We start from the raw sequence: 12,922 nt of genomic DNA on the forward strand, positions 1-12,922 counted from the left end.
CCCCACTGCTGGGTAGTCCATCAGAGTAAATGTAAATGTTAAGAAATGATCAGACAGAAGGGAGTTTTCAGGGAATACTGTTAAGTCTTCTATTTCCATACCATAAGTCAGAACAAGATCTAAGATATGATTAAAGTGGTGGGTGGACTCATTTACTTTTTGAGCAAAGCCAGTAGAGTCTAATAATAGATTAAATGCAGTGTTGAGGCTGTCATTCTCAGCATCTGTGTGGATGTTAAAATCGCCCACTATAATTATCTTATCTGAGCTAAGCACTAAGTCAGACAAAAGGTCTGAAAATTCACAGAGAAACTCACAGTAACGACCAGGTGGACGATAGATAATAACAAATAAAACTGGTTTTTGGGACTTCCAATTTGGATGGACAAGACTAAGAGTCAAGCTTTCAAATGAATTAAAGCTCTGTCTGGGTTTTTGATTAATTAATAAGCTGGAATGGAAGATTGCTGCTAATCCTCCGCCTCGGCCTGTGCTACGAGCATTCTGACAGTTAGTGTGACTCGGGCGTGTTGACTCATTTAAACTAACATATTCATCCTGCTGTAACCAGGTTTCTGTAAGGCAGAATAAATCAATATGTTGATCAATTATTATATCATTTACCAACAGGGACTTAGAAGAGAGAGACCTAATGTTTAATAGACCACATTTAACTGTTTTAGTCTGTGGTGCAGTTGAAGGTGCTATATTATTTTTTCTTTTTGAATTTTTATGCTTAAATAGATTTTTGCTGGTTATTGGTGGTCTGGGAGCAGGCACAGTCTCTACGGGGATGGGGTAGTGAGGGGATGGCAGGGGGAGAGAAGCTGCAGAGAGGTGTGTAAGACTACAACTCTGCTTCCTGGTCCCAACCCTGGATAGTCACGGTTTGGAGGATTTAAGAAAATTGGCCAGATTTCTAGAAATGAGAGCTGCTCCATCCAAAGTGGGATGGATGCCGTCTCTCCTAACAAGACCAGGTTTTCCACAGAAGCTTTGCCAATTATCTATGAAGCCCACCTCATTTTTTGGACACCACTCAGACAGCCAGCAATTCAGGGAGAACATGCGGCTAAACATGTCACTCCCGGTCTGATTGGGGAGGGGCCCAGAGAAAACTACAGAGTCCGACATTGTTTTTGCAAAGTTACACACCGATTTAATGTTAATTTTAGTGACCTCCGATTGGCGTAACCGGGTGTCATTACTGCCGACGTGAATTACAATCTTACCAAATTTACGCTTAGCCTTAGCCAGCAGTTTCAAATTTCCTTCAATGTCGCCTGCTCTGGCCCCCGGAAGACAATTGACTATGGTTGCTGGTGTCGCTAACTTCACATTTTGCAAAACAGTCGCCAATAACCAGAGTGTGATCCTCGGCGGGTGTGTCGTCGAGTGGGGAAAAACGGTTAGAATTGTGAACGGGTTGGCGGTGTACACGGGGCTTCTGTTTAGAACTACGTTTCCTCCTCACAGTCACCCAGTCGGGCTGCTTTCCCGGCTGCTCGGGATCTGCCAGGGTGTAACTAACGGCGGCTAAGCTACCTTGGTCCGCACCGACTACAGGGGCCTGGCTAGCTGTAGAATTTTCCAAGGTGCGGAGCCGAGTCTCCAATTCGCCCAGCCTGGCCTCCAAAGCTATGAATAAGCTACACTTATTACAAGTACCGTTACTGCTAAAGGAAGCCGAGGAATAACTAAACATTTCACACCCAGAGCAGAAAAGTGCGGGAGAGACAGGAGAAGCCGCCATGCTAAATCGGCTAAGAGCTAGTAGCTACGCTAAGCTAGCGGATTCCTAAAAACACGCAAAGTGAATAATGTGTAAATAATTTAGAGGTGATTCAGCAGGAGTGCTTTAGTTAAGGCACGTAAAGATTACACTGGGAAACAAATCGTAATCTAGATAACTAGATCAATCTAACTGCGCAGATTAAACAGCTAACAGATACAGAAAAACACCGCTGTGCTCCGGAACAGGAAGTGATACAATACCGCAGTGAGAGCCAACCACCAATAGAGGCAAGCAAGAGATGTCCTCCTCTCTGACATCTCCACCACTACTAGGGGAGCTACCTTTGCACCCCCCAAGATGGCGTCCAAGATGGCCACCAAAATAGTTTTTTTTTCTAAACTAAAACACCTTTAAACAACATATAAACAACTTCCTACTATGTATTTTAATAAGGGTGTATTGGCGGCCATTTTGGACGCCATTTTGAATCTTAAACCCATGAATGAATTTAGTTTAGGCACAAATAAGTTTGCTGTGACCTGCAATGGTATTCCCTTTGAATCTCTGTGATATTTAAGTTGTTTATATGTTGTTTAAAGGTGTTTTAGTGAAAAACCCCATTTTGGCGGCCATCTTGGCTAACTGTCTTGAGGCCAGTTTTTATTTTTTGGAACATCCTGATTGTGTTTTGGGGTCATCTAAGCAACCTAAAAAAGTTGGTTTGGTTTAGTCCTGGGGGGGTGCAAAGGTAGTGGTCATAGCTCCCCTAGTACACAGACTCTAGCTCAACCCCCAGGACAGAGTCAGCTCTCCTGATGAGCTTGTTGAGTCTGTTTGTGTCGGATTCCAGCGATGCAGTTATCGCGGTCAAGTAGCAAAAAATTGCTAGATAGTTATTCGCAAAATGTTTTTCTTTTTAATTTTGTGTGTTTGGAGTTCAGGGGTTTTTTTTTTTTTTTTGTAGTAGGAAATTTACTATTGATTGAACGTTCTTGGCCAAAGTGAGACGGGTCTCTTTTCGGCGGGCTACTAAAAGGTCAGAGCTGCTTTCTCAATCTATCGGTGCAACAGGAAGAAATCAGCAATTTCAGACCACTCAGTAATCACACAAATTACTCTGAGACGCGTGAGACCGTTTGTTTATTTGTATTTAGCCATCAGGATACGCATGGATGATTTTGTCAGTACTTTAGTGTTTGTGCAGATTTTAAGTAGTCCTGCAATCACTCACACATGGCTTTTGTCCTCCGAGCTGGATTAGAGTGCTGATTAGTGCCAGTGCTGCCATTTAGACAGGTATTATTACCTTACAGTTAGTATTCTGAACAGAGAGCCAGACTCTCTAATGACTCAATCTCAGCAGCCAGAAGTCGTCTTTTTTTTTCTTCATCTTTAGTAGCCCCCAGAATCGCTCTTTCGTCTTTTTTTTAATCTACAAATAAGCCCCTCTTTTTTTAAATCATTTTCTTTAACCCCTGACAGTTTCTTTGTCTGCACTCAAAGCCACATGATTCAAGGCCAAACGGACACTGATACAGCATGTGGTTACAAGTTAGCACTTAAACTTTGAGAAGACTTTGTGATTATGGTCTTCATGCAATTATCTGCTTCTAAATTGGCCGAGGTTGGAGTCTGTTTGGGGTATTAATACATTTGTATAAGTTTAAACTATTGCATCTGCCACAGAGGAGTGATGGATGGGTGGATGTGTCCTTGGCCTTTTCTAGCCCATGGGATCCTCAACATTCAGGCACCTACTGTATGGTCTAGATCAGGGGTGGGCAACGAGGGCTAAGACACTGCAGGTTTTACTTGCAACCAATCACCTCAACAGGTGGGTTGGTGATGAACTTCTCGCCTGAACATTAAACCTGATCGTCAATGAAGTCACCTGCTGAGGTGATTGATAGCAGTGGCTTGGCCCTTCATGGCACATGATTGCCCACCCCTGTTCTAGATCATGCATAGAAAAACACACCACATTGCAAAAAAGATTTATTCCCGGTTGGTCTACTCCTATTTTGTCTACTCTTAGGAAAATACATAAATCTCATTTTGTCTACTCCCATTTTATTTTGGATTTTTATGCAAATGAAACTTAAAATTCAACTTTTAGTTGATAGTTTTTATTTTTTGCATGAAATTTACAAAATGAACTTCTACCTATCCTAAAACCTAGCTTTCTAAATAAACTAAAAGAGTAATATTGACTTTAAATATAGCAACTGATTTAAATACAAAAGAAATTCCATGCTAACCCTAAATAAAAATTCTGATAAAACATTTTTTTGAAAATTGGGGGTATTTTTGGTTTATCTACAGTGGGGCCAGAAAGTATTTAATCAGCCCCTGATTGTGCAAGTTCTCCTACTTAGAAAGATGAGAGAGGTCTGTAATTTTCATCATAGGTACACTTCAACTGTGAGAGACAAAATGAGAAAAACAAATTCTAGGAAATCACATTATAGGATCTTTAAATAATTTATTTGTAAATTATAGTGAAAATAAGTATTTGGTCATCCACAAACAAGCAAGATTTCTGGCTCTCACAGACCTGTAACTTCTTCCTTTAAAAGCTTTTCTGTCCTCCACCTGTTACCTGTATTAATGGCACCTGTTTGAACTCATTATCTGTACAAAAGACACCTGTCCACAGCCTGAAATAGTCAGACTCCAAACTCAACCATGGCCAAGACCAAAGACCTTTGAAGGACACCAGGAAGAAAATTGTAGATGTGCCCCAGGTTGGGAAGAGTGAATCTACAATAGTCAAGCAGGTTGGTGTGAATAAATCAACTGTGGGAGCAGGTGTAAGAAAATGTAAGACACACAAGACCATTGATAATCTCCCTCAATCTGGGGCTCTACGCAAGATGTCATCCCGTGGGGTCAAAATGATCATGAGAACAGTGAGCAAAAATCCCAGAACTACACGGAGGGACCTGACAAATGACCTGCAGAGAGCTGGGACCAAAGTAACAAAGGCTACACACTACGCAGAGAGGGACTCAAATCCTGCAGTGACAGGTGTGTCCCCCTGCTTAAGCCAGTATGTGTCCAGGCCCGTCTGAAGTTTGCCAGAGAGCATATGGATGATCCAGAAGAGGATTGGGAGAATATCATGTGGTCAGATGAAACCAAAATAGAACATTTTGGTAAAAACTCAACTTGTTCTGTTTGGAGGAAGAAGAATGCTGAGTTGCATTCCAAGATCACCATACCTACTGTGAAGCATGGTGGTGGAAACATCATGCTTTGGGGCTGTTTTTCTGCAAAGGGGACAAGACGACTGATCTGTGTTAAGGGAAGAATGAACGTGGCCATGTATCATGAGATTTTAAGCCAATACCTCCTTCCATCAGTCAGAGCATTGAAGATGCAACGTGGCTGGGTCTTCCAGCACGACGATGATCCCAAACACACCGCTCGGGAAACGAAGGAGTGGCTCCGTAAGAAGCATTTCAAGGTCCTGGAGTGGCCTAGCCAGTCTTCAGACCTTAACCCCATAGAAAATTTTTTGAGAGAGTTGAAAGTCCGTGTTGCCCAGCGACAGCCCCAAAACATCACTGCTCTAGAGGAGATCTGCATAGAGGAATGGGCCAAAATACCAGCTACAGTGTGTGCAAACCTTGTGAAGACTTAGAGGAAATCTTTGACCCCTGTCATTGCCAACAAAGATTATGTTACAAAGTACTGAGTTGAACTTTTGTTATTGACCATATACTTATTTTCCACCATAATTTACAAATAAATTCTTTAAAAATCCTACAGTGTGATTTCCTGGATTTTTTTTTTTCTAATTTTGTCTCTCATAGTTGAAGTGTACCTATGATGAAAATTACAGACCTCTCTCATCTTTCTAACTAGGAGAACTTGCACAATCAGGGACTGACTAAATACTTTTTACCCCACTGTAATCATTACAGCCTCTTATAATTCAAAATCGTGTAAATGATTAAGAAAAAAATCAGGAAAATACAACGGTAGACGAAATGGCACTACTCTACATTTCTAAGAGTAGACGAACTGGGAGTAGACCAAATGGGAAGTAGACGAAATGGGAGTAGACCAACCGAGATGTTACCGCCAAGAAGTCGAACCTGACACTCCATCACAGTTCAAGTCCTACTTATCTTAGGCTCCTGAAGTAGCGACTTCTTTGATAGAAAGTCATTGCAGTGATACGCAAGGATCGTCCAAAGAGACCCAGTTTTAAAAACATCCCGTCTCTCCCTTAGGTCACTGGTTAGTGTCCAAGTCTCACATCTAAATGGTAGGGTAGGAACCACTAGGACCCAAAAGGCTTGACTCTGAGTCTGCTTGGGTGGTTGCCCTTCAGGATTCAAGGCAGTTTGTGGTGTTGTGTATGTGGTAAAGCGTGACACCTAGATGGGACACCAGGCTGATGCAGGATACTTCCCCAGGCAAGACGGGCATCCATTTACAGCTGAGTGGACAATGACACTGCAGATTAGGTGTCTTGTCCGCCAACACAGACAGGTTGCCTGAGCAGGATTCAAACCAAAGTCTGCAGTCTGCGCTTTATCCATTCATCTAGCTACTTTACGCCAAGTGAATGTTCATATTTCACCTTGTTGTGGTAGATAGATGGTTATTTTGGAGAGGTGGAGGCATCCCCAGAGGACATCCACCACCCCAGCACGTGATCCCAGACTTGACATTACAACTGTCGTGCTTCAATGTATTGGACATGCAAGACACCACCGTTCTGCAACATATCGTCCCTCATTCACTAAGGGTTTGCATGTGTAAAAACGTGCACATACACCAGTGCACTCGCAAAAAAAAAAGAAAATTGTGTATGCTGACTATGAACAGAGGGCACAGTTGTCTGTCTCTGAGTTCAACCGGCAGAACGCAGCATAATTATTAACTGAGTTACTGTAATTTCGCACTTACGGCCATTAATGTGCCCAAAATCCTCATTGACATCCTGCTGTCTACGCCACATTACCACTAAGTTGTCTCCATGTTTGCTTTGCCTGTGCAATTACGCACTCGTTATCTGGGATATTAGTAAATCGGGCTCATAATGTGATTCTCTCATCACTTCCAAGGAGGATTAAAGATACTTTACAACTCTCCAGAGAAACTTTAAAAGGACCTTTTATTCGAGTTTTCCTTGTCGACTCTTCTGTAGGCTGTAACTCTAGCTTTGCTTTCAGCTGAAGAAATTATTTGGATGAGTGACAAAATATCTTGAAGATGAAGCAACAAGACATGTTGGTTTTGATTAAACTTCAAGACGTCTTACAGGTCTATTCCACAGAGCACCGTTCCTTCCCATTTAATCCCGAATAGTAAATTCGGGGAACGTTTTGAAGCATCATAGCAACTTCTCGATCCATCTTTGTCAATGTTGAACAAACTTGGTATACGTAGTAGTTACGGCTATCATCAACTCCAGATTTTACTTCGGACCCGATTTTTGAACTGTTCAAAAATTTTATCCCGATTCTTAAAATTGTTCGTAACTTCCGGATGTTGATAGTGTCGGATTCAGACTACTTTAAACGGTTTATTTGTAGTGACTATGGCTTGAAACTTGTTTGATTGTACTCCATCGGGGTAAAACCTTGAGGGCCAAAGCAGCGTTTGTTGCAGTTCTGGCCGAGGGTGCAGCTCCCTTTCTTTTGTTTTCAGGCAGGTTGCCAGGTCTGCACTTTATAAGCCAGTCAGGTGCCAGGCCTCCGCTTTATAAACCAGCCTGTTAGGATGCAAGCCGGATTTAGCCATTTCATCCCATTTTTGCACTTTTTTGGATGGTGGGCGATCATAGTAGAATCGCTCACTGTGGAATAGGGGTGTTAGACAGTTTTCTTAGACATTGCATTGACCTGTGATGTTTTCATTCATGTTCATCCTTCATCTAATTGGTGTCAGTGATGAGTAGGCCTTTGCATCCAGCTTTATGGTTGATTTAAAAGAAAGAATATACAAGGTATCTCTAAACTCAGTGGACTGTTGGGTTAAGGTGACAGTACACATATCTGCTAAATTATAAAATGTTACAGAGACAAATGTGCTTAAAATGTATCTGTTGACATTGCATGTGGAAAACTCACTTCATCACTTAGATATGATTGGGTTATGTGAAACCTGGCTTAAACCTACAACTGTCCTCCCCTTAAATGAGGCCTGCCCACCAGCATATACATTTAGTCACATCCCTCGTGATGCGAAGCAAGGCGGGGTGTAGCTCTTATTTATAAATCTAGGTTTAGCTTATTAGCGGTTGGGGGTCACAAATATAACTTGTTTGAGCATCTGATTCTCCGCTCCCCTCAGGATATTACGCATTGCCAAGGTCAGAAGAATAAAAATCAGCCGTATTACTTTGTCACTGTATATAGGCCTCCTGGCCCATATTCTGAATTCTTAGATGAATTTGGTGCATTCATTTCTAACTTGTCAACGAGAGCAGATAACATTCTGATCATTGGTGACTTTAACATTCATATAAATAAGCCTTCTGATCCCCTCTGCAAATCATTTATGGAAATTGTGGATGCATTAGGATTTCGGCAATGCATTCAGGATTCGACGCACATTAGTGGAAATACCCTGGATCTGGTTCTCGCACATGGTATTGCTGTCATGAATATTGACATCATGCGTCTTACATCAGTGGTGTCTGATCACTCACTTATTAAGTTTACAGTTTCACTGCCGTGTTTAGTGGAACAACAACCTTATTTATCATTACTGCGATGCATCAACTCCTCAACTAAGACTGAACTAGAAGCTAGACTGCCTGATGTCTTAGCCTCACTTTTGACAAATACCCAGTCAGAAGACAGACTTGTGGATAGTTTAAACTCAGTGCTCAAAATGACACTTGACATGATTGCACCACCTGTGTTGAAACCGCGCTCCCCAAATCGCAGTCACCTTGGTTCAGTGATTACCTGTGTGACCTCAAGCATAAAGCAAGAGGTCTAGAACGGAAATGGTGTTGTTCAAAATTAGAAGTATTCCACCTTGCATGGCGTGATGCTATCTTAGACTATAAGCATGCACTATTGGCTACAAAGCGGACCTATTACTCTGATTTGATCAACAAAAACAAGCATAACTCAAAGTTCTTGTTCAACACGGTGGCAACACTTATTCATGGACAACCACCTGTAGTTCGCTCTCCTTTTACAGCACAAGATTTCCTGGATTACTTTGAGAAGAAAATAGATAACATTAGGTTGAACATATCCCAGCATGCCTTAACCCAGCCACTACACCCTGCTATTGAGGTGGGCGCCACTACTGAGGTATTACCTAGATTTGCAGAATTTGATGGTATCTCTCTAGACATGCTGACGAAACTCTTAACGTCAGCAAAAAGCACAACCTGTTTATTTGATCCTATACCAACAAAACTGTTTAAGGACCTGTGGCCCACTCTTGGGCTGATTGTGCTGGAAATTATTAATCTTTCTTTAACTTCTGGATCTGTTTCTAAACGTTTAAAATCTGCAGTGATTAAACCATTACTTAAGAAACCTAATCTTGACCCTAGTGTATTGAAAAACTATCGGCCGATATCAGATCTATCATTTTGCTCTAAAATTCTGGAAAAAGTGGTGTCACGGCAGCTTGTAGACTATCTTACTGAGAATAATCTCTTTGAGCCGCTGCAGTCTGCTTTTAGAAAATATCATTCCACAGAAACGGCGCTCACTAAAGTGGTGAATGATCTTCTGCTTACAATGGATTCGGACACCACTACGGTTCTGTTGCTGTTAGATCTCAGTGCTGCATTTGATACAGTGGATCATCATATTCTACTTGACAGGCTGGAAAATCATTTTGGGATTACTGAGAGTGCCCTTGCATGGCTGACGTCATACTTGACCAGTCGTTCTCACTGTGTTTTGTACAGTAACACTACCTCTAACCTTAGTGACATGAAATTTGGGGTTCCTCAGGGGTCTGTCTTAGGCCCCCTGCTTTTCTCCCTTTATATAGCACCCCTTGGGCACATATTGCGGCATTTTGGGATTACTTTTCACTGCTATGCAGATGATACTCAGTTATATATGGCGATAACTGCTGGTAATCTCATTCACATAAAATCCTTAGAAGATTGCCTTGCAACAGTGAGAAGTTGGATGTCTAGAAACTTCCTACTTTTAAACTCTGAAATGACTGAAATGATGGTTCTTGGTCCAGTGAGACATCAACATCAATTTGACCAGTTAACACTCAGCCTAGGCTCATGTGTCATACATCACACTGACAAAGTGAGGAACCTTGGGGTAATTTTTGATCCTTCGTTGTCCTTTGGTCTCCATATTAGAAATATTACTAGGACTGCTTTCTTCCACCTGCAAAATATAGCGAAGATTCGTCCCATCCTGTCTATGGCTGATGCTGAGACCCTGATCCATGCGTTCATCTCTTCTAGATTGGACTACTGCAATGTTCTATTTTCTGGTTTATCGCAGTCTAGCATTAAGGGTCTCCAATTGGTTCAGAATGCTGCAGCCAGACTTTTGACACGAAGCAGAAAGTTTGACCACATTACACCCATTTTGGCGTCTCTTCACTGGCTTCCTGTCCCAGTGAGATCAGATTTTAAGGTTCTGCTACTAACCTATAAAATTATTCATGGACTGGCACCTCCCTACCTAGCTGACCTAATTAAACCTTACGTACCGGCCCGGGCTTTACGTTCTCAGGGTGCAGGACTACTTTGTGTCCCTAAGGTGAATAAGAAGTCTGCGGGTCACAGAGCTTTCTCTTATCGTGCCCCTGGTCTGTGGAATGATCTCCCTGCGTCAATAAAACGATCTCCCTGCATCAATAAAACAATCAGATTCTGTGGAGACTTTCAAGTCCAGACTTAAGATGCACTTATTTTCCCTTTCATATGGCTAGCATACTGGTGCAGTTTTGTTTTACACTTTTTACTCTTTTAATTCATGTTATTAGTAATTGAAGTGGGCCGCGGCCTCAACTTCACCTAAATTCTGGGTCTTTTAATGAAGCTTAGGGCTAGTGGCCGGCGATCACCTTAGTATTTCTTCTGTTTTTTCTTGTTGATTAATGCTGGCAAATTATACAGTATTTTTTGTCTTTCTGATGCCTGATTCTGTTTTTTCTCTGTTTAAGGTGCAGCTCCATCCAGAGATGGGAGTTGTGTTTGTGTTGGCGATCCTCCTGTCCTGTGCACCAACAGCAATTCTATATTCGTCCGTGAATTGTTCTGTGAATTATTTCTGTAATTTATGTTTGTAGCATGGCCCAAGCAGAGGGTCACCCCTTTGAGTCTGGTCTGCTTGAGGTTTCTTCCTCAGAGGGAGTTTTTCCTTACCACTGTTGCTCTGGGGGTTGGTAAGGTTAGACCTTGCCTGTGTGAAGTGCCTTGAGGCAACTCTGTTGTGATTTTGCGCTATATAAAGGAAATAAAGGAAAACTGGGGGTTTGAATGTTTTCTACACCTACAGTGTCAGTGAACATCCAAATAAAGAGACTCAAAACTATACGAGACCTTTTGTCAGCATTGTCATATCCCATCTTCTTTTAGCTCAACTACGCATGACTATTGATCTTTTCAACAACACAGTTCGTTCATATTGATCTTTTCTGAACTGTGATGAATGTCTTCCCTGCTTGGTGGTTAAGGTAAGACAAATGGGACCAGAAAGACTCACATTTGTCACATTTTACTGTCACTGTAACACATGCAAGGTATTGAGCTTCCAGGACACTCTTTTGTGATCTCAGGGTTATTCTCAGTCCTTAACTAAGCTTTAAATTAAGCAGTGGTGGACACAGCCAACCTTCAAGTCTGCTTTGATAAGGGCTAATCCTTAATTTGACCGCTAACAGTTAACTTTTATTGTATGAATTTGGCTTTGTTCTTGGGTTTGTTTGTTTTTTGTGATAAAACCTGGAAAAACAGACCTATAAACAGCTGGATTTTTTGATATATTGAAGCATAAACATGGAGGTACCCAAAAAGGGCCAGCCTGCCAAAATCCGATTAAATTAACAAATTAAATTAAACAGTAGTTTGCAGTCAACACACTGTTTATTCACAGTACAGATGGCACGTATTGATAGGATAAGAAATAAAAATGCACATTTACAACAATTTTAATTTTCTAATTAATCATGTCTTCATGCGATGTGTCAGTTTTGCTTACTTCCAAAAACAATCTTGCGATTTTAAGTGTTTGTAGACTTTTTTGACAATTAAACTTGTTGGAAAAGTTTACCAGGTGTGTGCAATTTTAAATTTTTGCTAATGGCTTTCAAAGTTAGCTAAAAAGCTAATCCGTGACTAAAACGTTAGCTTTGCTAATTAGCTGCTCGCAGATTAGTTGAACTGTGGCCACCACTGAAATGATGTGGTCCATTTTTAACCGTAGCCTAACGGGTGTAGAGCTAGATGATGTGGACTTCTTTTGGCTACCCTTTTGTAACCCTGAGTCACCTTGCGGGCTATCTCACTCTGGTTTTGTTTGGAACCTACGTTTTCTAAAAGCACTTCCTTGTGTAATCTCTTAGTCAAGGCATGCATGTTTATGAATTTAAAATGTCCTACTCAGTGGTTACTTTATTAGGTACACCTGTTCAATTCCTTGTTAACACAAATAGCTAATTAGCCAATCACATGACAGCAACTCAGTGCATTTAGGCATCTAGACGTGGTGAAGGCGACTTGCTGAAGTTCAATACAAGCATCAGAATGGGGAAGAAAGGGGATTGAAGTGACTTTGAACGTGATGCTGTTGGTGCCAGACGGGCTGGTCTGAGTATTTCAGAAACTGCTGATCTACTGGGATTTTCCACACACAACCATCTCTAGGGTTTACAAAGAATGGTCCAAAAAACAGAAGATTTCCAATGAGCAACAGTTGTGTGAATGAAAATGCCTTGCTGAAGTCAGAGGTGAGAGGAGAATGGACAGACTGGTTGAATGGGCGACTGCGCGATACTGTCATGTCAATATGGACCAACATCTCTGAGGAATGTTTCCAACACCTTGTTGAATTGATGCCACGAAGAATTAAGGCAGTTCTGAAGGCAAAAAGGGGTCCAACCTGGGACTATCAAGGTGTACCTAATATAGTGGTCGGTGAGTGTATGTCATCTCTCAGCGTTAATGCCAGCAGATGATATTTTTAATTTTTTGCAAGTATTAATATCCTCCACAGGGAGGCA

The 12,922-nt window shown here is 41.5% G+C and overlaps 1 protein-coding gene across 3 annotated transcripts in view; it reads left to right on the plus strand.

The window, feature by feature from the left end:
* chchd3a (coiled-coil-helix-coiled-coil-helix domain containing 3a) overlaps positions 1–12,922 on the plus strand; it is a 203,861-nt gene that overhangs the window by 144,265 nt on the left and 46,674 nt on the right. The gene's annotated exons all lie outside the window — the stretch shown is intronic.

This window comes from Thalassophryne amazonica, chromosome 22, assembly GCF_902500255.1.
Source record: "Thalassophryne amazonica chromosome 22, fThaAma1.1, whole genome shotgun sequence".
Taxonomy (NCBI): domain Eukaryota; kingdom Metazoa; phylum Chordata; class Actinopteri; order Batrachoidiformes; family Batrachoididae; genus Thalassophryne; species Thalassophryne amazonica.